Source organism: Euprymna scolopes, chromosome 8 (genome assembly GCF_053919585.1).
Source record: "Euprymna scolopes isolate OS-2025 chromosome 8, ASM5391958v1, whole genome shotgun sequence".
In the NCBI taxonomy this organism is placed as follows: Eukaryota; Metazoa; Mollusca; class Cephalopoda; order Sepiida; family Sepiolidae; genus Euprymna; species Euprymna scolopes.
The window spans coordinates 124,694,110-124,721,931 of record NC_136489.1 but is presented as its reverse complement, the minus strand read 5'-3'; the positions used below and the strand labels follow the sequence as shown (position 1 = coordinate 124,721,931).

Below are 27,822 nucleotides of genomic sequence, written 5' to 3'. Positions count from 1 at the left end.
ATCAGCTAAGCAAATAATATTAACTATTGAGATTATCCAGAAGTTTTCTTACCTTGGTGAAAGCATTGAAGAGGGAGGAGAAACATGAACTAGAGTGATTGCAAGAATTAGGAGTGGATGGAGTAAGTTTAAGGAGTTTCTGCCATTACTAACCAGCAGAGCATTATTACCATTGTCGACTAAATGAATAGTCTATCAGGTATGTGTACGTATAGTCTATATATAAATAGTCTTATCAGGTATGTGATGATGTATAGAAGTGAAACCTCGCCTGTAAGGGCTGAGGACATCTGTTGCATGGAGAGAAATGATACAACAATGTGTAATTTGAGTCTTAAAAACAGGATTAAATCTGATGAACTCAGAGGTTAATTAAATCTGGACGATATAGAGAGGTGTGTGTGTGTACACAGTTGATTTTGATGGTGTGGTCATATTGATGGAATATTTGATAGTTCTTGGTTTAGTAGATGAAGAACAGTTGAGATAGCAGAGTCAGTTTTTTTGTTTTTTTTATCTTTGCAATGCAACAGATTATAGTAGATATTAATGAGAAAATGGAATCGCAAGAATGCTTCTTATTAAATTTGGTGGACTTCTGACAAGTAGTTTTGTGGTCTATAAGTGTTCAAATGACAAAGCAGAAAGTGTCAATTATAGCAGGGTGTACTAAAAATACACACCGGTTCAGATTAGATAACTGAAGTTAAGCAACGTTGAATCTGGTCAATATTAAAATGAGTAACCATTTGGAATTACCAAGTGCTGTATCCACTCTCCACTTATCCCGGCATTGTTTCCAATAGTCTTGGATTTCTCCTTGCCATTGCAAAACCTATTCGGGGGGGGTAGATGGTGATTGCGCAACACTTGCTTCACAATTACATGTGCAGTTACCATCAAAGGGGGTATCTACTGTCTCTAGAGACTGAACAGAAAATTTTTTTTTTTTTTTTTTTGTTCTTTCAGTTTTTCACTAAGGATTGTGTTTTTGCTGATATAATAACATCATTAAAAGAATGAAGGAACATGAATGTCGGACAAAATAATAAATGAATCATAAAAAAAGAGAGACATTTCAGGTTTTCCTCTGTTGAAATAATTTGCTATATTTGTCAAAGTTAAATGGATTATTTAGCAAAAAGAAAAACAGGAAAAAGTCACACAAAAAAATAGCTAAACAAAGAAATGAACATAAAGATCTTGTCATTTGTGAGATCAAAATTAAAAATAAACTTTTTTTTTTATTGCTGGTCTCTATGAGAGAGAGGGGGAAGAGGAGGAGGAGGGAGGGAGAGGAGGTAGGAGAGAGAGAGGTAAGGAGAAAGAGAAAGAGGGAGGGAAAGGGAGGGAGAGAGAGATAGAAGGGGGGGAGGTTACTTTACATACATCTAAATAAATCGGAGATAAGGAAGGAAATAAAAGAAACCTGAAATTAAACTGGTGATTCATTCTAACACGAGTGTAGTCCTTCTGTCAAAAATTTCAGAGGGAGAGGATGAGAAGATCCATTAAATCAGTGACTGACGTTAAAAAAAAAAAAAATTTTTTAATGAAAACGTCTTAAACTGGAAAGTGTAAAAAAAAAAAACAAATGATAAAGAACATATCAATTTTTTTTTTTTTTTTTTTTTTTTACAAAGGCATCACCACATTATCAAGGCCAAGAGGCCACTCAAGGATAAGGGTTAAAGAGTGTACAGTAGAAATTGGTCAATATAGTAATCATTAGTAATGAAAATTTGGTAAATTTGATAACTTATATGGAACGGCTCATCAAGAACTTATTTACTTTAGACTTGAACACAACCATATTGTAGTCAGCCGGAAAGCAGGAAAACGGAAGACAATTCCACAGGCATGCAGTTCTAAGAAAGAAGCTTTGTTCATGGAATCTACGTTTAGGTTTAGGCACAGATAAAGAGTGGGGGAAACTATTGATAGTGTTTACAGCTAGACGAGTGTTTCTTGTGAAAGTTTGGCGAGGGGGGACCATTTGGTATAGAAAAAAAAATAAAGGAAAAAAAAACAGGAAAAAATTGTTTCATTATGATAAGATGAAGGATTTCTTTCCAATTCATTTAAGACGTCTGATAGGGGGAGGTCCAAGTTACTTTTTTGTTTTCTACTTTCCCCTAAAAACCTAAAATGGTTTCGTCAGAAATGTTTTTTTTATTTTTTTTTTGTTTTGTTTTTTTAACATGCCAACTTTTGCATACTTGACACGTGTACACACATGAAAATATACAAATAAATACACATTAGTCTTTATTATAGAGTGGAAGATGAATAAAATAAAACCATCTCTGGTGATTTATTCTCACACAACTGTACACTACGCTTCAAAAACAAGAAAAAAAATCATTCGCCAGTGTTCTCACTAATATGCATACAAAATAATATCTCGATTCACAAAAAATGTGATCAGTCAGAAAGTGAAATGAAAAATCTGATTTTTTTTTTTTTTTTTAATCGGAACATAAATGAACCACAATATTTAATTAAATAAAATTTATCTTCATAAATTTTTTTTATCTTATTAAAGGAATAAAAAGAATAATTACCATCTTTTTTTTTCCAGAATAAGTTTTGTAAAAAAAAAAAAAAAAAAAAAAAAAAAATTAGAAACTCTAAGAGTGAGAAAATATTTTAATCATCTAATTTTTTTTTTAACTATTATAAAAGTAGTCAACCATAGTAAAGTGCGACTCAAACGCTCCCTTTTCATTAGCTACTACACAGAGATGTAAGGGAGAGTTTCCCAGGATTATTCCACTTACCTTATAATGCTGAGCGTTTTTTTTTAGTAAGGGAGCCTAAAGTACCATTTTTGAGTCTTTGATATGACTTGACCAGGATTGAGACCTGGTTTTCCAGCTCAAACACTTACCATTATGCCAACTGGGCTGAGGTATAGGGGAGGGCGTCACTTCTTTCCCAGGATTATCCCACTTACCCTTGATCCTCACCTTATAATACTGAGTGTTACAAGGGGCATCAAGTACTATTTTTTTTTTTTTTATCTTTCCTGCGGCTCCAAAGATTAAACTAGGACTATTTAATGTGTTGCTTCAGCTGTGATGTAGAATATTTATTTTGACTTTATAAAATATTGTTTTTGATGTTGCCTCCCTACACACACACACACACGCGCATACTCAAAATGAAGAAAGAACAAACAAGCCAAAACGTCAAATAGGAATTAACCTGTAATATTTTTTCGACACAAGGATTTAGAAGACCTAATTTAAGTCACTAAAAGCCAATAACAAACAAGTGAAGCATGCATGAGTGCAGTGAACGAGGCAGAAAAAATGACTAAGTTCAGCATTTACCTCCCCCCTCCCATTTAGCCCTAAAAGTCCCCAGGAGACGTCAAATCCTGGCGAAAATCAACAAATGGTGCAGTTTTAGGCCTTAACATATGTAAACTTGACTTTTGCACCATACAAAAAGAGAAATGATTTGCCCCACCCCCCACCCACCCATTTAGCCCTTAAAATCTCCAAAGCCTTAACATATTTAAATTTGAGTTTGGCACCATGCAAAACTGCTAAATAGACATACACAAAATTTTGGACAAATACGGTAAAATAATCCCAAAAATGGAGTGTTTTTATTAACCCTAAAAGAGCCCCTGGGGCACACACAAGAGTTATCACGAACTATAGACAAAGAAAATTATATAGAAATCTGTTAGTTACAACTTTTCTGAAAGTTTTACAAAAATCCAAGGCATCAATTTTTTTTTTAATAAGCACAAAAATGTCAATTTTAACCATTTTAACCCAAAAGGAACACTTAGGTGGGGGAGGGGGGGGGGGGCACCCAGAGTTTTCCCGGAAAATCTGTTCTCTTATGTTTGTGCAAAATTTGAAAAAAATTCCAAGGCATAGTTATTGAGAAAAGGGGGTGACAGACAAACGGACGAAAAGATGAATTCCCAGGTCCACCCTCCTTTTGTCGGGAAGGGGGGGGGATAATTTTGGTGTCTTAAAAGTCATTAAACTTCGTTTGTTTACGTTTGCACTGAATCATTTGTATAAGAAAAGAGTTTTTAGTTTGATATTCAGAAATAACTTTTAACCAATGAAGTGTCCAATGTATATGTATTTTCAGTTTTAAGTTTTCATTAATTTGAAACGAACACAGCAATTGATCAAAATTATAACAAAGTCTAGCACATACCGTTGACATACTGGTTCTTGCCAGATCACTGAAGTTAAGCAATGATGATCCTGGCCAGTACCAGATGGGTGACCATTTGGGAAGACTAGGCGCTGTATGTACTGCGCTGAGTCGTAGAAATTTTCAGGTTGGTATCTGGGGCCACATTTAACTCATGAGGGAAGATGCATCCCCAAATCAAGACGGAAAGTAACGAGAAACTACCGTCTTTACTTGTCTTCCCGAGATTACCATGGCTCTACAATTTGGAGAGCTGTGGTTGCCAATGCTGGTAAAACAGCAAGGCCGCTGCACGCATGCATGTCGATTGGTCAACCAAAACACATCTGAAAAAAAAAAAACTCAAGCAAAAAACCAGTACATACTAAATATATGTCTTATTAAATAAAATCTTGTTAATGAGTGACAGTGGGAGAACTTCTGACTGTAAGAGAAAAGCGCTTCACCAAGCAATAGACAGAAATATGTAATCAATGAAGTTGATTGAAAATGCAAGGTTTTCTTTTAAAGAACACGGCCTGATAATTGCCATAAATAACTGGTAAAACAGACTTGAGTATATACAAGATCTGAGAAAAGCTATTCACATGTTGGGATTAGATTTCATAGAATACACGGCTCATCAAATGGTCGACATCAACATAACGATTAATGGTTGATGAAAAAGACAAGCTAAGATTCTGTAGCCGCATGATGAAAGTGAAAAGCCAGAAGAGGAGAATAAGATAAAAAAAAAAAAAGGTGAATTAGTTTAAAGCAAATTGTATGTAATTAACACGAAAACAGGAGCAGATGTTCAAGGTTTACATTTGAATCAAATGAGAATAAAAATAAACAACATTGGTTTCAGATGTTGTTTTTATCATCAACCAGGATTTTGTTTGCAGTTGAACCAGTGCTTTTGATATGAAAACAAGTGCAAATAATGACCATTTTATTGTTGCATAGCAACAGTGTGTGTCACTTCAGAGAAATTCAGATCAATCTTGATAATTAAACATACTAAACAAAAAAACAAAAAAAATATTAAGTTTGAGGAACTGAACTTTTGAGTTGTTGTCATCAACCAAGGGAAGAGTCTATTACCCATGTGTTTGACGGTTTTATTTTATGGTATATCTACTAGTGTTGGGACGATTAATCGAAATCGGAAATCAGAAAAATCAACAAATTTAGGGGTATCGGAATCGAAACAATTGGTGGCTATTTTCCGATGCCAAAATGATTCTCTTTAGTGTAGTTTTTTTTTTTTTTTTTTAATTTTGTTTAAAGCAAAATCTTCCATTGCTGGTAATAATGATAAAATAAATATTTATTGATTTTAAAATACTAGTAAAGCTGCTAAAATCTATAGATCATTCCCCACAGGTCTAATTTTATGTTTAGGAAAATATCTGCATATTTAACATATGTTTTTTTGTTTGTTTGTTTGTTTGTTTGTTTTTTACAGAAATCGGGGAGAATAACAATTTTATAGTTAAATATTTAGTGATTTATAAAGAATCAGAAATTGTATCGAAATCGGGGGAAAAATATTGGAATCACCCCATCACTAATATCTACCCTTCCCAAGTTATCTAAAGCTGAATGAAGTAACTTTTCCAAAGTTGCTTCTATCTTCAAACATTTATTCATTGTGTTTAGTTATTTTGCAGAGGAAAACTGCCATTTTTTATCTCTTTGCAGAACATGATTGTGTTTTTGCAAAGGGAAAAGAAAAAGAAAAAACACATCAATGTTTGGTCCATTTTAAGTTAGAAAACCAGTATCTTCAGACAGCCTGATCTGGTAGCACCAATATAATCCTAACACCCACTCTTGTCAGAGGGTCGGGCCGCATCCGTCGCTATCCTGGTTCACGGGAGCATACTTGTGATGTACTTCTGGCCATGTTCGTCGCTCCCAGCTCACAGGACCATAGATGCAACCCAGCAGGGCTACATTCTTACTTGTCTAGTGGTGGACCCCTCAAGGGTGACCAGACTCTCACTGGTCACTGGAAAATATCCTTCTGCTGCTCAGGGTATGCGAAATGTGCATGACCCTAAGTCCGTGTGGCAACATTGTCGATTTCGGCCGTCACTCTGGCTTCGTGCTGGATCCAGTCTATCTCTTTCATCATCTGGCGTCAGGGCATACCTGAAATAAACTGTATCCTCATTCAGGCCGGCAATCGAGAAAGAAAGAAAAACTGGTTCATTTTCGTAAAAACCAACAAAATAATTATTCAGAAATCGTTCTACACTCGTTTAAAAGTAGAGTTTCTTAATCCGAGCTTCATGATGCAGGTTGTATAACTTAAGTTCCTCTAATTAATTTCCCAGCTAAGAACAAGAGCCTTTCAACTTAGCTCCTATGAGGGTTTCGCACCCCCCAGGCGGGGTGAGAGCGATGTGGACACCTCGATGCCAGCCAGTAAAAAGGACCCTAACTCTAAAAAGCCAATCGTTTTTATAAAACTGGCCTCTTCTCCCCTCTCTCACATTGAAGATTACTTTTCCTTTTCTTTTTCTCTGAACCTCTTTTTTTTCTCTATCCCATTATCTTATTCTTTTTCTTCTCTCGTGAACTCCTTTCTCTATCCCCTTATTTTATTCTTTTCATTTTCTATTTTCTTGTGACCCTCTTCTTCCTCTTTCATGACCATATCTCTCCCTAGGTTCAATTTATTTATTTATCTGTCCAACTAACTTATCACTGGCTTGGTGTTAAATACAACAGGTGGACCCAAATGACAACATCTCCCAGACACCAAAGCAGACCTTTTGAACCCAAGTCATTGTATCTGTTAAAATTCATTTTTACCAAATCCAACTAGAAAAACAATCTCTTGTTCCACGAATCCTGTTATCAGATTTTATATTTGTTTTTCATTGAAAAAGATACTATTTCTTCTCTGGTGGACACAAATCTCAAACATCTGTTTTTTCTCGACCAAGTGTCAGCATGACACCCCCCTAACCATGCCTCATCCTCTCCCATCTTCTCTTCCTCTATTTGAAAAGCAAGATCATCTGGTGTCGCCAGGGATCTTGTCATACCAAGTGCTGTATATGAACCAAGTGTGATGATGTATAACAGTTAAACGTGGCAAATGAGTAAAATAACGATGCAGTGAATGTGTAGCGTGTAAGTCTTAAAGACAGGTTTAGATCTAATGACCTCAGAGGAAGATCACATCTGAACCGTACAGAGAGGTGTATGTAAAATGTGAAACTTCAATTTTGTCACATTTAAAGAATGGAGGAGAATCTTTGGGCTAGTATATGTAGAACAGTTGCGGTGGTAGGGATAGACGATAGAAAACATGGGAAGAAGTGAGAAAAGAGGATTCGAGAGAGATAAAGACCTGGCCAGAGATAGGTTAGTTCAGGAGTCAATTTCTCAAAGTTGTAAAAACAAGTGTTAAACTGATATTTTCTTGATGTTATATATTTTTAAGATGGGGGTCATTATTTTTTGTGCAGGGTGGCCCACTTAAAAGTAGCCTGATCTCTCTAATCTTTCTCTAATCAATTAGTTGGCCAAATTTTTTTTCAATCAACTGTGAACACTGACGTTTATCTACACATCTTGGAACAGTTCTCTTAACGACCAACTGACACCACAAGACAAAATGCAATTCTTTTTCCAACAAGATGGCGCTACATATCACACATCTCACAGATCATTGACATGAGTTCATGACATGTTTACAGAAGAGAGAATAATAAGCAAAGGTTTATGGCCACCATGTTCCCCCGGACTTGTCATGTGATTTTTACTTGGGGAGGATGGGGGGGGGGGCTTAAAAACAAAAGTTTATTCAAATAATCTGCACAATCTAGATCAACTAATAAAGGACATTATCAACGTTATCAGGAGAATCACCAGAGAAGATCTACAGGCAGTATCTGCAAACATTGTTAAACTTGCCCAGAAATGCATAGATGTCAACAGGGAGCACTTCCAGCATCTTCTATCTATATATATATATAAAAGCGAAAATGTATGTATGTGTGTCTAAAAACTTTCGACAGGCAGAACAAAAATTCACAAACTTGGTTTCATGAAAGCCCCATCCTTCGCCCGACAAATATCGAAAAATTGGCCAAAAACATTAATTTTTTCACCCTGAAATCAGCACTTTTATACAGGGGGGGGGGGTCAGCAAAAACCGTCCTCTCATGACGAGATCGGTTCTACGCATGCATCAGACGACATCATAACCTGATTTAGTTCAAATATTTGAAGAACTGACACAATTTCATGTGTGTCGTATTAGCTCAGTTGGTTAGAGCGTTGGGCCATTATCTAAACGTTTTGGGTTCGAATCGTGGTGTCAGATGCCTTCTTTCTTTTTTTCAATGTTTTAAATTTTAATATTGAAGCAGGGTTATTTAAGCCATTTTTCACGTAACGTTCGTTTTTCTGTTTTTTTTTTTTTTTTACTTCGCTTATTCTTAGGATTTCATTAACACCCCCAAAAACACCCGGGTACCCACCGATTTTTTTTTAATTTTAATATTGAAACAGGCTTATTTAAGCCATTTTTCACATGTTTTTTTTTCTTGGTTTTTATTTTTCAGAAGTTTTAACGTTCGTTTTTCTGTTTTCTTTTTTGTTTTTCAGATTTTTACATTTAACATCATTCGTTTGCCTTACGTTAGTTTTTTTGTGGTTTTTTTACTTCGCTTATTCTTATGTTTTGACCCACCGCCCGGATACCCCCCCCCCGCTTTATTTTTCAGATAAGTTTTAACTTTCATTTTCCTGTTTTCTTTTTTTTACTTCGCTTATTCTTAGGTTTTCATTAACACCCCCCACCCCTGCCGTCCACACACACCTCAAAACACTCAGGCAACGTCGGGTACCCCCCCCCTCCCCGCTAGTCTTTTAAACAATAAAAGAATGCTCCTCCTCTCTATTACATGTCCTGGGCTACTTTTAAATGGGCCACCCTGTATTATTTGGATTGTTTGGACTATTGTTCACATTTTGTTTTTTTTTTACACAACGTTTCAGTCGATAACATTTAGTGTGAATGCTCCTGAAGATAGTCGGAGGTTACATCGGTCAAAACGTTGTGGAAAAAAACAAAACAAAATGAGAACAATAGTCCAAACAATCCAAAAAATTATATTTTCTAGTTTTTTTTTGTTTTGTTTATCAATGTATACATTTCTTTTGTCTTTAAATTTCGTTCATAAAAAAAGAGGGGTTTGCATAAGAAAAAAATATCAAATTCACAGATTCAAGACATACATATCATTCTCTTTAATATTATAATATATATTACTAGCTGTATCTACTTAGTGTTTCCCAATCGTAAGAGAGCAAATAATTTAAAATAGTGTTTTTATATATATATATATATATATATATATATATACGAGGGGCGTGCAATAAGTAATGCCCCTAACCCATTTCCCATAGCAGTAGAGCAACGAAACTTGGCACAGTTATTAGTCTTTCTCTACATAGAAACCACCCAGAGTTATGCATTTCTCCCATCGTTTGATGCAGCTCTGGAGACCGTTTTTGTAGAACACCCTAGGTTGGTCTTCCAACCACGACATGACTTCAGAAATCAAGGCTGCATCATCTGAGAAATGCTTTCCTTTCAAAAACAATTTCATTGCTGGGAAGAGGTGAAAGTCAGAGGGTGCAAGGTCAGGAGAGTAGGGTGGATGGGGAAGAATTTCATAATCACATGCCTGTGCTTCTGATCTGACGACATGCGAGTTGTGGACCGGAGCCTTGTCCTGCAGGAGGAGGGTACCTTTGCTGATCTTGCCCCACCTCTTGATTTTGATAGCTTCTCTTAATTTCCTCAAAAGTGAAGCATAATACGCTCCTGTAATTGTGGTACCCTTTGCCAGGAAATCTGTCATCACTACTCCGTCCTGGTCCCAGAAGACTGTGAGCATGACCTTGCCAGCGGAGGGCTGCACCCTTGCCTTCTTTGGAGGTGGTGAGTCCAAGTGCTTCCACTGCATTCTGGGCTTTGGTCTCTGGATCATAGTGATGGACTCGGGTTTCATCCTGTGTAATCAGTCTTTTGAAAAACTTGACTACTCATCTTGGCACATCTCCAAATTCATCCTCGAGTACTCGACGCGTTCTCGCTTCTGGAATGGTGTGAGCAACCTGGGAATCCATCTGACAGACACCTTATGCTTATGCAAATGGTCATGAATGATAGTTTCCACAGACCCTGTACTAATCTTGACATATTGGACTATTTGGTGAATAGTAATGTGCCGATCTTCCAAAATGGCAGCCTCAACTTGACGGATAGATGCCTCATCAATGGCAGAAGGGGGGCGACCAGGTCTGGGAACTGTTTCCACAGACTTCTGGCCATGTTCGAATTCACGATGCCAGCGTTTTACAAGGTCATATAATGGGGCATTATCACCATAAGTTTCTTTCATTTCATCAAAAGTCTCCTGTGGTGTGCGTCCTTTCAAATACAAAAACCGGATCACTGCTCGACATTCAACAGGCTCCATTTCACACTGAACTCAGTTCAAACACATGTAAAACAGAAACCACAATTAGTTCAAAGCTTTAATTTGCCACATAACCGGTAGAGATATAAATCATTGCACATGCAAAATTTCAGCTAGATAAGACAACTGGAAGTGGGTCAGGGGTATTACTTATTGCACGCCCCTCGTATAATATATATATACTAGCAGTTCAGCACAGCTTTGCTCAAGCCCTATGTACTGTTCAGAACTTGTTGTGCATATGTATATTAAAAAGTTTGACTCATATCCAGGCAACCTAATTTAAAATTTCAAATGTTTAGACCCAAAATTGGCGGAGGAGTTTGGTAGAGTCTGCAAAGGTCAACTCTCTCAACTTTGACCTCTTGGCAACCAAATTTTCGCCCAAAACAGATTAAAAAGCTTGCTGTAAGTTTGAATACCTTATGTAAGATTTCAAATGTTTAGACACAAAATTTGCTGAATAGTTGGCTAGAAACTGCAAAGGTCAAATCTTTTGAACTTTGACCCCTTGGTAGCTAAATTTTCGGCCAAAACCCGATTAAAAAGCTTGCCCTATGTCTGATTACACTTTATGTAAAATTACAAATGTTTAGACCAAAAATTGGCTCAGAGGTCAAATTTTTTTAACTTTGACCACAATTTTGACCCCTTAATATTTATTGTTTTGGGCTCAAATCAAATTAAAAAGTTTGATTCATGTCCAAGGAACCTATATCGAAAATTTCAAGTGTTTAGACCCAAAATTGGCAGAGCAGTTTGGTAGAGTTTTAAAGGTCAAATCGTTGAACTTTGACCCCTTGGCAGCCACATTTCTGGCCGAAAACCTGATTAAAAAGATTTTCCCAAATCTCAAGTTTGTGAACTGAAAATTGATAGAATAATTTGGTAGGGAAGTGTACACACAGACAGACACACAGATAATTTCATTTTTAGAGATATATAGATATAGGTTTCCCCAAAACCTCCGGCCTTGATGGAGGGGGGGGGGACTAAAACTTGCTGCTATGGTTTCAAATGATCTAAAATAACAGCAAGGGGAGACTTGATTCCAAATATTTTTCATGTTATATCTTCCCTCTTTTGGAAATAGGGTACGATTATGAATACCTCGAGTATCAAATAATAATCCTTATACACTGTGAAATTTATTTTATGTATGAAAACTAAAGAGGGGAGATATAACACATGAGAAATATTTGGAATCCAGTCTCCCTTTGTTATTTCAGATCATTTGAAACCATAGCAGCAAGTTTTAGTTTCCCCTTTATCAAGACCAGAGGATTGGAGCAAATATCAGATATTTTGTAATTCATATGCAAAACTAGAAAAACAAATGACTATGATTGAAACATCTTAATGGTTGTAAAAAAGTGCCAAAAATAGGCTCTGGATGATGGATGATCCCTTTAAGGGCAAATGTCATATAGCCCACTACATAATTCAGGTCATTAGCTTTCCAATGTGCCTTCATTTGTTCAATTCTAATCAATAGTTGCCGAGATTTGGAATTTATAAAAATTACCAAAAAGGTGATTATATATATATATATAACAACCATTAATCAAGTTCAATACGAAGCGGATGGCACGCTTAAATGCTTTTAAGTATTTTAAACGATTTTAATCGTCTTTCCATTCAATTCATTACCTTATTTATTTTTTTTTTTTTTTCATCACTCGCTTGAGGACGACTTATGGGGGTCGAAAACGTTCACAAATACGGCAAATTTCTTTTTACACTCAAACAGAATGTTTGGTAACTAGTACATCAAAAAGAAAAAAAATGAACTGTAAGAGAAACAAACAAGAGTTGTCTCTGCTCTTCAATTAAACGTGCACAAAGGAGAAAATGCCGGCCAAATATACTAATATTCGTAGCCAAGCTGAATATTGAAATGCTCATATCTTTGGTTCTATGGGACAATAGTACATGAAATTTTGCAGGCTTTTTGTAGATTATAGCACTATTCTATGATTAAAATTTTATGACACTTGATAAAAAAGAACCTATATTTTCAAACCAATAAAATATGTCTAAATTTGCCTACATTTGTAAATATAGTGTCCTGGCAAGCTAGCTTTAGGTTTGCTGCTTTAGGATGAATTTTGCTTAGGGTCTCTTTTTTTTTTTTTTTTTTTTTTTTGCTTAGTTGTCTCCTCTGGGACCTTGCCAGGCCATTAATATATATATATATATATATATATATCCGCTTTCCATTTTTGTGCTAACCAGCATTATATAAAATTCTTTTGCTAACCCTTTTCCTTTGAATAAAAATGCCAAATGTTTTAAACTCCATGGAATATGGAAATAATGCATTTTACCATGTATTCTTTGTTTTATGGACAACAACTGAATGTAAATCCAAATTTACATAAATTTAACCCCCCCCCCCATTTAATTATGTGTCTAAATTTGCTTTAGTTCACTTCCCCCCCCTACTAAAACAAAAAATAAAAAGCATGAATTTTTCCTTCTGTATCTCTCATATCTAAAATCATTGCCAGGTATTAATTTATCTTTATTTTTAATTTAATTTTAGGTATGCCTTTAATTTTTATAAAGTTAATTAATGCAAAGATTATGCGTAATAAAAATTTGCAGTAAATCATTAGCTGCCGTGAACCTTTTAAGACGATTCGGTTAATATTAGCAAATAGTATTACAGAAACGTTTACAATCGGTGAAGCCCAAAATTATGCATCTCACTCCCAACGCAATCCTCTATGTCCGAGGATGGAGTACCCATTGCATTTGCTCATAAGAGTACCCTTTCCTGCCTTGACAGGAGGCAGAACCATCTTCAAAATTTAGTGGGCAATGACTTTTTTGCCTTCCTACTCCATCTTTCTCACAGAAGAGACATTGCGAGTATATCTCTGCTCTATCGATACTTTTATTGTAGATGTCCGACTGAGCTCCAATCTACGGTCCCTCCCCATAAAACGTTCACAACAAATACCCACCTAGCTGAAACAACTAGCAACAACTTTCCTCGCTATCTGTGCCCAAAACTAAATGAAAATTCCATGAGCAGAGTTTCTTTTCCAGAACTGTCTGTAGATGGCAATACCGTGTGTTTGCTTTCCGGTTGACTATAACAATCATTTTCGAATTAAATGTGAATAAATTTTTATTGAATTGTTCATTTAGATAATCTACTCCTATTCATGTTGTCTTACCATCTAACTAACATCCTATAGTGGCCTCCGGGCCTTGATAAGTGGTGACCCTCCAAGTAAAAAAAAAAAAAAGATTCCAGAGATTAACAGAATACAACTGAAGAAGGTTAGAGGTTACATCGACTGAAACATGCAAATAACACTCAAAATTAAAATAGTAGTCAAAAAATAAAAAATAAAAATAAATAAAAATACAAATATCCATAATCAATCTTCATCTAAACAAATTCAGAACTGTAGCTAGATATACATAGATAACTCATCTCTTCTGGTTTTATCAAATTGTTTGACAACAATGACACGCTTCTGATTGGTGATAACATGAAACTGCAGCAAAGTCTTGAAGCTAAGTACATTTTACCATTAATTACCGATTCTAAAATGAATTCTTTTCATCCAATTAGTAGATGGAATGAAGTCCATTGAAATTTTATCAAAGTGAACGTCATTTTTATTAGATTAGATCACTGGTCAAAATGATGGCTGCAGTCAATAGTGGTCAACACTAACATGAATATTGTTATGGTGGTCAGTGCAGACATAATAATAGCAATTATAGTCCTAACTAATGTAATATATCTAGTGTTATCAGATCAGGTATTAGCTTTCTGAGTTAAATACACGAAACATTGATGTTAGTGTTTTATTCCCTTTCCTTTACAAAACTCAATCATGTTCTGCAAAGCAAAAAAAAAAAAAAAAAAAAAAAAAATACCTCTACAAAGTAACCAAACCAAACACCATGAATAAGTATTTTACGCATAAATTTTTTTTTCAAAAATTATTAGATTCAGGATTAAATAATCCAAAGAAGGTTGATATGCTATAAAACAAAGCAACCAACGTAATATGCATCACTATTTCTGACTTTTTTTTTTTTTTTTTACAAGGTGGTCACCACTTATCAAGGCCGAGAAGCCATTCGGGGATAAGGGTTATTGCGTGTACAGTACGTTAGTATTGGAGATTTGATAAAGTGTCTTACTTACGGGGGCGGTTCATCAGGAATTTGTTTATGTTGGACTTGAAGACATCCAAGTTGTAGTTAGGAGGGAAACAGGCAAATGGAACAGAGTTCCACAGGCGTGGACTTCTAAGAAAGAAGCTTTTGTTCCTGGAATCTACATTTTGGTTTTGGCACTGATAAAGAGTGGGGAAAATTTTTGTCAGTGGTTTCAGCTAGACGGGTGTTTTTTGTGAAAGATTGGCGAGGGGGGACTAGAGATTGGAGCTCAGTCGAGCACTTGCCATGGAAGTAACGATAAAACAAAGGCTCGCAACATCACTTCTGTGGGAGAGAGGTTGCAGAGAAGAGAAAAGGGCATCCCCTACTAAACCACGAAGCCTATTTTGTACTCTGTCAAGGCAGGATAGGCTGTTTTTAGCAGCTCCTACCCAGATGTGGCAGCAGTACTCCATCCTTGGACGTACTTGGCTTTTATATAGATAGAGAATTGCATCAGCAGTGAGATATCTTCTAGAACGGTAGAAGGATCCTACCATTTTTCCAGCGACCTTGGCAACTGACTTGATGTACATGTTCCATTTCAGATCAGGAGTAAAGGTCAATCCCAGAAGCTTGTCAAAACAGAGACACACATACTTATTTAAAAGACTAGAACAGGTAGAATAAGTTCACCATTTTTATCTCCCTTTACTAAGATTACAATAAACACATAATACAAAACCTTATGTCTGGAATCCTTACACAAATTTTGATAAAAAAAAAAATCTATAACATGACTTGGATGCTAGAAAAGGTTAAAAATTTAAGGCTTAACTGAAATCCAGAGAATCTTTCATAGTTCGTGTTTCATGATTATCGATCAAATATAATGAAAATCTGAAATATTTGATTATTTAAATAAAAGATTGTGCCTACTAAAATCCCTTTAAAATATTCCACAGAAACTGAAATTAGAGGAATTGATCCCTAATAGTTGTTAAAGTTTCCCCGATAGTCACAAAGGAGATCCACTCCCTCTTTGGCCCCTTGGCATAAAACTAAATTAAACTATACATAGCCTACATTATGACATTTTATATCTAGTAACAGGGTTCCAAAATTTATAATGATTGGTTAATTAGTTTAAGAGTGAATCTAAGACGCACAAATTTATAAACATATACACATATCTCACATTATATAACTAGAGACTACTTGTACATATCCGTCAATACCTTGGATGGAATTAAGTCATTTTATTTATTGTTTTTAATTGTTAGCCTATTTATTTTTTTATTATTATTTGGAGAAAAACAAATAAAATTTTATTTGTAAAGGAGACAACTTTTTAAATACTTTCATTAAAAATAGGAGTTATTTTCCTTGTTGAATTTGATTTTTCCGTGGTAACGAGAAAATGTTTCAAAGCAGATTGTCTGCGTCAGATTTAGTAATTTAAATAAATTGTAACTAAGAATGTTATTATATCGCCAATAACATGCTAGAACAATAACATATGAAAATTGGTTAACCAAAAATAAAGTTTGATTAGTCAGCTTAAATGCTATTTGAGTCTGACTTGGAAAATCCGACAAGATAGATTTATAGAAGTCTTAAGATAGAAAAAAAGAAACAAACAAAACTAATTTTTATATTTCACAGTATTTTCAAATATTGTGCATTTTATTATATTCTCAAGGCTATATGGACAAATATATCTTCAGTTAACCTGTGATAACTAAATATTTTCATTTACTACGCAAATAGAAAAGTTACTAACCCATGTGATTTTTGGAATATGACATCTTCATTCTGTGATGAGTACATACATTAAAGAATGTTGTATGCTTTTTTAAATTAGTAAAATTCTAAATATGCACCGAATTTCATGTTGAGATTCAAATTTCTTCAAATGCTTTTTTTGTTGTTTTTTTTTTAGATAGCCTTAGTTAACAAAACAAAAACAAGAAAACAAAAACAAGAAAACAAAACAAGAAAACAAAAACAAGAAAACAAAAACAAGAAAACAAAAAGGAAAGAGTATATTGTTCTATAAAACTTTTATTTAAATAATTCGACTTTGCTTTATTGAAACAAACAAAAAAAAAAGTTGCAAAGGGATTTTTCACTCAGCAATAAGCTTTGGAAAAAAAAAAAAAAAAAAAAAAAAAAAAAATCCCCAAAAGATAAGCATTTTATTATTTCTAGTTGTCAGTTGTATAAAAAAAAAAAATTACTCGCAAATGCAACTGTTTGACTCGCAACGTAAAGCCCTGATATTACACATGACTATTCCATTTATAGAATGTGTACATTTATTTATGAAATGTATGACACATTCATTCAATCCTACCTAAAAGTCTTGAATATTAAAGTCAATCTTTCATCCACTTAAATACATATACTCTCTTTTTTTTTTTTTGATTCATCTCCCTGTCACCACTCTCTATCAAGCTCAACGATAGCAGTCAGCAACCTTCAAGAATACTTTAAAGAGAGGTATTATCAGAATATGTAGAACGTTAATATGTACGAGAAAACTAGACATAATAATAACAAAAAAAAAAAAAAAAAAAAAAAAACACTGGTTTTGCAATGGGAATATCAGATATGGAAAAGAGATGACAGTATTTCAAATAATCTGCATTTAGAAAAACTTTTCTGCAGCAGACAACAAAATCTTCACAGCATAAAATTCACCTGTGCAATTAGCGACTTGCACCTGCAAGTGGAGTGCATGAAATAATGCCAAGTAAAGCATTATTTTCACCAGTAAATTTTCTACATAAAGGTGCCTTAAATAAGTTCCCAGACTTTTCTTTTTTTTACAGGTATTTAAAATTGTTGCAGACTCTTGAAAATTCAGTATGTTATTGCTATACATCTTATGAAATAATTGACCAATTTATAAGATTTCAGGTTCAAATGGACAGCTACAGCAAGAATTGGAATACTCCCTACTAAAGCTCAATTGTCACAGTTGGTGAATATCAAAAATGCAATCTGGATGGAAGGACACTTTAGAAGAACGATATGCAATAAAATACAGTTTTAAACTTAGAAAAAAAAATGCCACAGAAACGTCTGGAATGCTTCAGACTGCTTTTGGACAATCTTGCATGAATAAAGCATTAGTTTGTTAGTGGCATAAGAGATTAAAGGAAGGCTGGTAGTCTGTGGGAGAAGTAAAGAAGTCAGAACACCAGAGTTGATTGGCCAAATAAAGAATTTCATGGATAAGGACCATCATGTGTCAATAGAGACAATAAGTGTACAGTTTGATGTCAGTGTGAGAACTGTACACACAATTATTTTGCGAGGGACTGAAGATACAAAAGATTTGTGCGAATGCACCAGTCCACAACTCCAACATTGTCACAGATTATTTGATCAATATGAGCATCAAAATAGTTCCTCACCCTCCCTGTAGTCCAGACCTTGCTCCCTGTGACTTTTTGTTATTCTCTACACTCAAGGGAAACCTTAGAGAATGTCATTATGAAACAATTAAGGAGATGAAAGGCTGTGATGAGAGTCACTGACACACTCACACAAGAGGACTTCCATGGGAGCTTCCAGAAGTTGTTGGAACTGTACACTGCAGCCAGAGGAGATTACTTCGAAGGGGAATAGAGTTTCATATCTGTATTATCAATAAAAGTACCCATACTAAAAAAGTTTGGAAACCTATCAAAGGCATCTCATACAACTATGACTATCCAGTTGTAAACAGGTTTCCGTGGCTTGCATAGGTCTTCCTTTTAGCAGCTGCTTGGATGCCTGTTTACCATTTAGTTCAGCCCATAGTATCCGCCTCATGAAGTTGCCAAGTTTTTACGTCCTAGTAATTGTCTGTATTTTTGAGATGAGGTGTTTTCATTGATTGAGATTGTCGGACTGACTTCCTCATCTTGGTTGTTATTGTCACAACGTTTCGGCCGTTTTGCCCTCCGGCCTTCGTCAGGTGTTTTATATCGAACTGGGGAACCGTTTGTTAGGAGTCTCGAACCCAACCCTTTATTATTATTACGGGGGTACCGTGTTCGGACTCCAGCTAGGCTTTGGAACATAGTTGCTGATTCTGTTTTTAATCCTGAACGAAGGCAGTAAAAAAGTAACATTAAAAACAGAGAATCAGCAACTATGTCCCAAAGCCTAGCTGGAGTCCGAACACGGTACCCCCGTAATAATAATAAAGGGTTGGGTTCGAGACTCCTAACAAACGGTTCCCCAGTTCAATACACAACACCTGACGAAGGCCGGAGGGCAAAACTGCCGAAACGTTGTGACAATAACAACCAAGATGAGGAAGTCAGTCCGACAATCTCAATTTTTACATCCTGCTTGATCGTTGCAGGTGCTCAGGTTTGCTTGGGTGACCAATGCCAGACAAGCCATTAACTTCCATGACATACATTCTGTTTATCTACCAAACGTTGCGCTTGGCATGACCAAACCAGCAGAGACATATTTCTCACAAAGTGCTCAAGTCAGAGATGGAATTTGCAGTTTTCCACAAATGAATAGAGTTGCAGACATACTCTGTCACCTCCATATGACATATCTAACAATATAGCATGACTTGATCACTACGCACAAGTCATTGCCAGTCATGAACTCTGAGGACAGCACTTGCTAGTATGAAAAAAAAAAAATCAATTTATTAAGAAATGTGTAAATGGATTCAGCGTACACACATATTTTCAGAATTATATATAGAAAGATTATGTTCTTTTTGTAAATATTCTCAATATTTTCAAACAGACATATATTTTAAATTAATAACCTGTAAACGATTGATTATATTTAATCCATGGACACGTCCCTGAAAAATACTTCCATCCTGAATTGGAATGGACCTGGGAGTAACATCAATTGGGGAGCAACTCAATGTATTGCAAATTCCCAAACTGGGACCTCATCACTGAATGTAGTTTAAGATTGTACCTAAGATGGTGTTGTGATATACAGAAACATTTTTTTTTTTTTTTTTTTTTAAAGATAAGGACTGAGTTAAATGAGGTTGAAAGGGGGGGGGGTGAACACATTGCCTAAAGGTGCCGAAGCAGTCAAGTGGAATGACAAATGAAATTATATTTGCTGGAACGTGATCATTTTATTGGCACTATAGCTATTATAATAAAATCAGACGAATAATAAGGAAAATCCTCAAGTGCAGAAACCAACGCACATAACCAGGTGATGCCAATGAACTACATAGAGAATAAAAACTATACAAAGAAAAGTACACAAACGAAAGGAGACTGAAACTACTAAAAATCCAACAATCTGACCCCCCCCTCATACACACACATATGTAGTGACACTAGCCTGGTACAACACAAAACGGTCATGAATGTTTAAAGAGGATGGGATGATCAAGGAAGGAGAAGATCAACCAGACCTTCATTGGAAGGGTGAAGAGGATATTGAAATCTTGAGGCTTATTGCTAATCAAGTTTCAGAGAAAGTCAGCAGTCGCTGTTAGTGAGAAATCAATGGTAAATGACTGCTGCGTTAATGCAAAATAATTTGTAATGGCTATCGAAACAGGCAGGGAGTGCTGGAAATCTAGATAGACTTGTCACTCAGACTCCAGGAAACACTTATTGTCAGTAAACAATTCCTGATAATGACTTGTGTGAAAACTTCGAGTAAATGATAATAGAATAGTTGAAAATATCAGTTAGAAAACAATTGGTCAAAAAAAGTCGTTAGTTCTTTTTATTGAGCAGCAAAAATGGGGTGCTGAATTGACACTTGGTCCAACTTTTACTTATTAAAAAAGAAAAATGGCAGCCTAACTTACCAGACTTAGTGTTAAAGACGGGCAGCACCAATGAATGAGGAAGCCAGCTTGAAATGGCGTAAAGCACTTTCCACAGCCTTAGTTCTCTAGCTTCAGTTTAGCGCTTTGCCACATCCTCCAAAATTACCGGGTCTTTTCTATAATCATCTGAAATGAACAAAGGCATTCATCAGAATCGAATTCAATCACATTGTATTAAAAGAAAAAAAAAAGGAAATGAAAAGAAAAACAGAAAAAAAGAAACAAAAAAAAAATAAACAGAAAAAAAGGAACAAAAAGAAAAGAAAAAAGAAAAAGAAAAAAAAGAAAAAAGAAAGAAAAGAAAAAAGAAAAAAGAAAGAAAAGAAAAAAGAAAAACGAGAAAAAAAAGGAAAAAAAGAGAAAAAATGTCAGTCCAATAATACAAAAAGTCAAAATAAGTCTTTTTGCAAGTCACCACCAAACCTGGGGACAACGCAATTATTATATCAGAGACATTAATTATATATAAAAAAAAAAAAAAAAAAAAAAAAATTGGAGGTAAGTTTGACACCAATGACAAAAGTACACCGTCATTTTGCACAGCGCGGACACATCAGTTTTAAACTTATTAAAGAAATAGTAAATAATTATTTTTTAAAAAAAGGAGGGGTGACAAAAGCTACCAAATGTAGTATTCTTCCTTTTGACTCATCACTTTGCATTTTAAACGCTGGTTTGGCAACAGCATCACTTTTAAAGAATGACAAGGATTTGATTCACTTTCAGAGGTACCAGTAAAACTTCTCCAAGCCAATATTTTATGATGTGAGAAAATTAAAAATTAATATAAAACAAAAACCCACAAAGTTGGTATAATCTTGATCTTTTCTTGGATAAATAATATCTAAAATTAAGAAAAATCAATATATATAGGGATCAATTAGGACAGCTTTTGTAAGGGTGGCTCTGTTTTTTTAGGGTTATGTACTAATTTGAAAAGAAAATTCAGACTCATTCCTAGAGGTATCTATTATATAAAGGAAAGTTGTGTTTGTGTGTGCGTGTATGTCCATCTGGAAAAGGAATGAGCTGGGTAAAAGAGAAAGATGGGGTTGGTAAAAGGGAGGCATAAAACAGGGGAGGATGAAAAAGACAGATAGAGAGAGAGAGGTAGATAGAAAAAAGGTTTAATAGAAATATTTACACTTTTACCTTGGCTAACACTGGCAGCAGTAGCCCTGCTTACATATAAAAGCATAGTTATCAATGTAGTGTTCTCTTAAATCTTGGTAGGTTCTTATTAGCAGCAGAGACTCTCTCAATTCCACTCTTCGTCATTGTTAGCAGTGGCAACAGAGTATAAAAATCATAACTATGCTGTCAGGAACTCTGGTTCCTGTCTGGCAGAGTCACCCATTGTGCATAGATTTAGCATCAAGCGGTATTAGGGCTGCAACCTAGCTAACAGGGCTTTAGTGAAAATCCAGGAGAAGCTGGCATCAGGATCCATCATCCTCTGTTTATCTCTACATGTGAGGTGTCAGATCCAGAACTGCAAATGAATGGAGTAAAAGAGGCAATGTAGCTTTTGCGCATATGCAATCAAGATTCCTTTTTATGTTCTGAGCCAAACGTTTCCCCAAGTACATATACAACTGCTGTGACTTGCTGCTCTAAAGGTTGACAGGTAAAGACCTACAGTTTTGCAAGTCTAGCAAATGGCTATGATTAACAAGGAAGACTTCACGCAAACCAGATACTCCTGAGGCACGATCTTTCTGAGTTCTTTGCAGAAATCAGACTTGCTTTTTTTTTCTTTTTTTTACACGGTGGTCACCACTTATCAAGGCCCAGAAGCCACTCAGGGATAAGGGTTATTGCAAGTACAGTACGTTAGTGTGGAGATTTAATGAAGTGTTTACTTAAGAGGGCGGTTCATTAGGAATTTGTTAACGTTGAACTTGAAGACATCCAAGTTGTAGTCAGGTGGGAAGCAGGCATACGGAGTTCCACAGGCGTGCAGTTCTAAGAAAGAAGCTTTGTTCATGGAATCTACGTTTTGATTTAGGCACAGATAAAGAGTGGGGGAAATTTTTCACAGTGGATTCAGCTAGACGGGTGTTTTTCGTGAAGGATTGGCAAGGGGGGACCAGAGATTGGAGTTCAGACGAGCACCTGCCATGGAAGTAATAAAACAAGAATAGGCGCGCAACGACTTGAAATTTTAGATATAGGTTCCTTGGACATGGATCTAACTTAATAACTTGATTTGAGCCCAAAACAATAAATGTTAAGGGGTCATAATAGGGGTCAAAGTTTAAAAAATTGACTTTTTTTTTGCTTAACATACACCTCCAAACACCCGGGCAACGCCGGGCTGAAATGCCAGTATATATATATATATATATATATATATATATAGATAGAGAGAGAGACAACAAAACACGTGTCAGTGGATAATTATATTTTAAAAATAATATATATATGCCGTTCCCCATTTAGGGGGTACCAAATTGGTCAAAGGGAAAATTATTCCCAACTCGCATTTAGGTAAAAATGCACTTTTATGTATATATATATATATAGTTAGTTAGTTAGTTATATTTTTTGGAAAAAAGGGATTCCAGCAGAGTGCTCTATTATAAGGAAAAATAAGAGTATTATTTATGTTTTGTTTACAAAAAGTTTAGATGAGATAAGTCATCGGTACCGTCGGTTTCAAACCTGATAATAGGGACCGTTTTAAACATGATCTCGTAAGGTATCTATATGTTTCCACTTCCGGTTATAAAACAAATGAGTATTGGCTGAAGAGAGCTTGATATGGGCATCTAAAATGGTCCCTAGGTTTGAAACCGACGGTACCGAGTACTTATCTAAACTTTCTGTAAATAAAACATAAAAAAGTATATATATATATATATATATATATATATAATCACCTGCCATCCCTTTTTTTTTAAAAGATGGCATTATTTGATCATCCAAGACAAAATGCAAGCAAGCAAAGTCCAAAATTTCATCATGACAAGTTTCAAGAAAAAATACACGATTAAACCCGGTTCCCCAACTTCCAACGTAGACCCCTACTACCATGTCTCCTTCTCCAACATCAGGGGTCTTCGTTCTAACCTTCCAGAGGTTGAAACCCAATTACAGGAGACTAAACCAGACCTTTTATTTTTAAGTGAAACTGGCATTGGACAGGCTATTTCCCTAGATGAGTTTGCAATTTCAGGATACTCTAACTTAACTTCTAAATCTGACCCCCAAGATCGCCATGGGCATGGAATATGTGCCTATATTAAAGATAGCTTTCCATGTGGGAGGGACATCTCCAGGGAAGATCCTAACTTACCCTATATGTGCTTCCGGGTTGCTTTAGCTCACACTACTGCATTTATATTTACTCTCTATCGCCCCCACAACAGTGGAGTTACTATCTTTCAAAGCATATCTGAGAAAATTGACCAAGTCCTTTCTACTTATCCTTCAGCTAACATTCACGTATGTGGAGACTTCAATGTTCACAACGTTGAATGGTTGACCCACTCAAACAAGACCGATGATGAGGGGAGGTTCTGTCATGATTTCTCCATTGCCTATGACCTCACTCAGATTGTTCAGGAACCTACCCGTGTGCCCGATAATGATGGCCAGTATGCGAGCCTACTAGACCTTTTTCTCACAACTTGCCCTGAACTATGTTCAGTTTCTGTTCTGTCGCCTCTTGGATCTTCCGACCACTCTGTTGTATCAATTAAGATAAAAATGAAATGTAATAAGTCCCCAGATGTACCTCTTCATCGTACAGTATATCGATACACTAAGGCTGACTGGGATAGCTTCCGTACATTTATATCTGATCTACCTCTGCATTCCATGTTTAAAAAGGATGTGTCCTCTATAGTATTAGACCTAACTGAATGGTTAATTGTAGGTATTGACCATTTCATACCATCTAAAAAGTTTCAGAAAAAACCTAACAGCCAGCCATGGTTCTCTCCAGAATGTGCTGCTGCCATTGCGCACAGAAATCACTTTTTCCACTGCTTCAAACGTAATAGATGTATGGAAACTAAAGCCGTTTTCAGGACTGCCAGCAACCATTGTAAGAAAGTAATAAGGAACGCAAGAGAGTTGTATGCTCAATCTGTTAAGTCCAAAGTAGCTGAGCAGCGGCTTGGTTCCCACCAGTTTTGGCAAATAGCAAACAGAATCCTGAACAGAAGCGTGTGCTCCATCCCAACTATTATCAATGGACCTGAGGTAATCTCGTCAGCATCAGACAAAGCCAAACTCTTTGTCAAGAACTTTGCAGCTAATTCTACCCTTTGCGACCAAGACCGCCAACCCCCAATATTTCCTCCTGTATCAGAAAACACGCTATGTGATATACGTATATCTGTACGTGATGTTGCGAAGCTAATCAAAAACCTTGATTCGAGTAAAGCAACTGGCCCTGATGGTATTCCAATTATAGTACTCAAAAAACTTCAACCTGAACTAGCGCCCATACTTACAAAACTGTTTAAACGTTGTCTTAAGGAGAATAGTTTCCCATCTCCCTGGAAAACCTCATCAGTATGCCCTGTATTTAAGAATTCAGGTGATCGCTCATCCCCCTCTCAGTACAGGCCAATAAGTCTCCTGTGCGTCATGAGTAAGTTGCTAGAATCTGTGTTAAATACAGAAGTAATCAAACATCTCAACAAAAATAACCTTCTTAGTGACACTCAATATGGTTTCCGTTCTGCTAGATCTACAGCAGATGTCATTACAGTTATATCGCATAGGATTAGCAAATCTCTCGACGGTGGCAATCTTTCTAGAGCAATTGCTCTTGACATATCTAAAGCCTTTGATAGGGTATGGCATAAAGGTTTACTTCATAAGATCGCTAGCTATGGTATAGCTGGAAAAGTCTTCTCAATTATTAAATCATTTCTTTCTGATAGGTTCATAAGAGTAGTAGTTGAGGGGCAAAAATCAGAAGCTCACAGTATTAATGCCGGTGTCCCTCAGGGATCCATCCTGGGCCCAACTCTTTTCCTGATCTACATTAATGATCTTCCAAATCATATCCTTACATCATTTGTAGACATTTATGCTGACGACACTACCATTTATGGTACCACATCTAAGACAGTAAACGACCAAGTTCTCTCCAATTCTCTCTCCTCTGATCTTGAGCACGTAGTACAATGGGGAAAGGAGTGGCTGGTTACTTTTAATGCATCTAAAACCAAGCTTCTCTCTTTACATCATCTACATTCTAATCCACATTTGTCATCAATTGAAATGAATGGCTCTCGTCTTCAGGAGGCCTCAAGTTTTGACAAGCTTCTGGGCTTGACCATTACTCCTGATCTTAAATGGAACACGTATATCAAATCTGTTGCCAAGGCCGCTGGAAAAATGGTGGGATCTTTCTATCGATCCAGTAGATATCTCACTGCTGATGCTATTCTCTACCTATATAAGAGCCAGGTACGTCCAAGGATGGAATACTGTTGCCACATCTGGGCAGGAGCTGCTAGAAAGGACTTGTCCTGCCTTGATAGAGTTCAAAATAGACTTCGTAGCCTCGTAGGAGATGTCCTTTTCTCCTCCTTGCAACCTCTATCTCACAGAAGAGATGTTGCGAGTTTGTCTCTGATGTATCGTTATTTTCATGGAAAGTGTTCAACTGAGCTTCAATCTTTGGTCCCCCCTCGCCAAACTTTCACAAGAAACACTCGTCTAGCTGTAAACACTATCAATAATTTCCCCCACTCTTTATCTGTGCCTAAACCTAAACGTAGATTCCATGAACAAAGCTTCTTTCTTAGAACTGCACGCCTGTGGAATTGTCTTCCGTTTTCCTGCTTTCCGGCTGACTACAATATGGTTGTGTTCAAGTCTAAAGTAAATAAGTTCTTGATGAGCCGTTCCATATAAGTTATTAAATTTACCAAATTTTCATTACTAATGATTACTATATTGACCAATTTCTACTGTACACTCTTTAACCCTTATCCTTGAGTGGCCTCTGGGCCTTGATAATGTGGTGATGCCTTTGTAAAAAAAAAAAAAAAAAAAAAAAAAAAAAAAAAAAGCAAAGTCCAAAGTTTTATAACTATATAGATTATTAAAAAAAAAAAATTATGTTGTATTGGCTTCTTAACTTAGAGATTCTAATTCAAATTTATAAAACGCTTACATCTAATTATTTCAGTTGATAAAAGAATGATCTTAAATCTATGATTAATTGGATAAGTTGTCACTCTTCCATTCAGCATGCTTTGAATAGATCTGTCATATCCACCAGTTAAAAAAAAAGGGGGGGGGGCCTCTTCAAGTAAGACATTTATACTTAACACAATTGAATAAATATATATATATATATATATACTTATTGATTTGCAAATTTTCACTTGTTTTCGTCTTTCTTCCTCAACACCGACTATATACCATTCCTCGCATTGCAATAGCCTTCTAAGTCTCTTTTACTTAATTAGATTATAGTAAATTATAGGTGAGGTGAGAATTGTCCATAGATAGCGGTCTCAATCCTACCCAAAGCCGGCCAGAGGCTTACTTGGTCAAAATATGGTGAGACGACAACAACTATGGATGCCAGTAATGGCTGAGAATGCAGTTAGGAAATTCAGAGTTCCTACCCCATCGCGGTTACCAACTGATGAAGGCCAGAAGAATAGTTGTCCGAAACGTCGTGAAACAACAACTAAGAAAGATGAGGATAATAGTCCGCAATAAATAAATAAGTAAATTATTAATTAAAAAAAAAAATTTGATAAGGTATATATAATGAAATATTTAAGTAGTCTCTATAAAAAAAAAAACAAGAAATACAAATAAAACAAAATAACTATATCGGAAAGACCAATAAAAAAAAAAAATAAAAAAATAAAAATAATTCCAACAACAAAGAAACATGTGATGTTTTAAAGGTCTGGTTTAATTTATAATTATTCTATACTGGTATGTATGAATAGCAACCGATAAATGGAAACTTGAAACAAAACCAATGAATAAGAGCAAAAAAGTCCTACCTGAGACAGAAAAATGGCAAGATGCCAATAAAGACTAAACATAGAAAACGTAGGAATTTATAGGCCTTCATGGAAGAAACCGGCTGAAAATAATTATATCGCATGCTCAAATCATTTGTGGGAGAAATAGAGGCAATAACTTGAAACTTCGTAGTATACTACTACTATTGCTACTACTACTACT

The 27,822-nt window shown here is 35.7% G+C and overlaps 1 protein-coding gene and 1 long non-coding RNA gene across 4 annotated transcripts in view; both read right to left on the bottom strand.

The window, feature by feature from the left end:
- Positions 1-27,822, bottom strand: part of LOC145283752 (ubiquitin thioesterase zranb1-B-like) — a 578,310-nt gene that overhangs the window by 165,236 nt on the left and 385,252 nt on the right. For 2 of the 3 annotated variants that reach the window (XM_080132814.1, XM_080132813.1), the window contains one exon: positions 20,623-20,769. The gene's annotated coding sequence lies outside the window, so the exon portion shown is untranslated. Of the gene's footprint in view, positions 1-4,188; positions 4,515-20,622; positions 20,770-27,822 lie in introns of all 3 variants that reach the window. The other variant, XM_080132815.1, reaches the window with a different exon arrangement.
- Positions 1-27,822, bottom strand: part of LOC145283756 (uncharacterized) — a 259,776-nt gene that overhangs the window by 171,964 nt on the left and 59,990 nt on the right. The gene's annotated exons all lie outside the window — the stretch shown is intronic.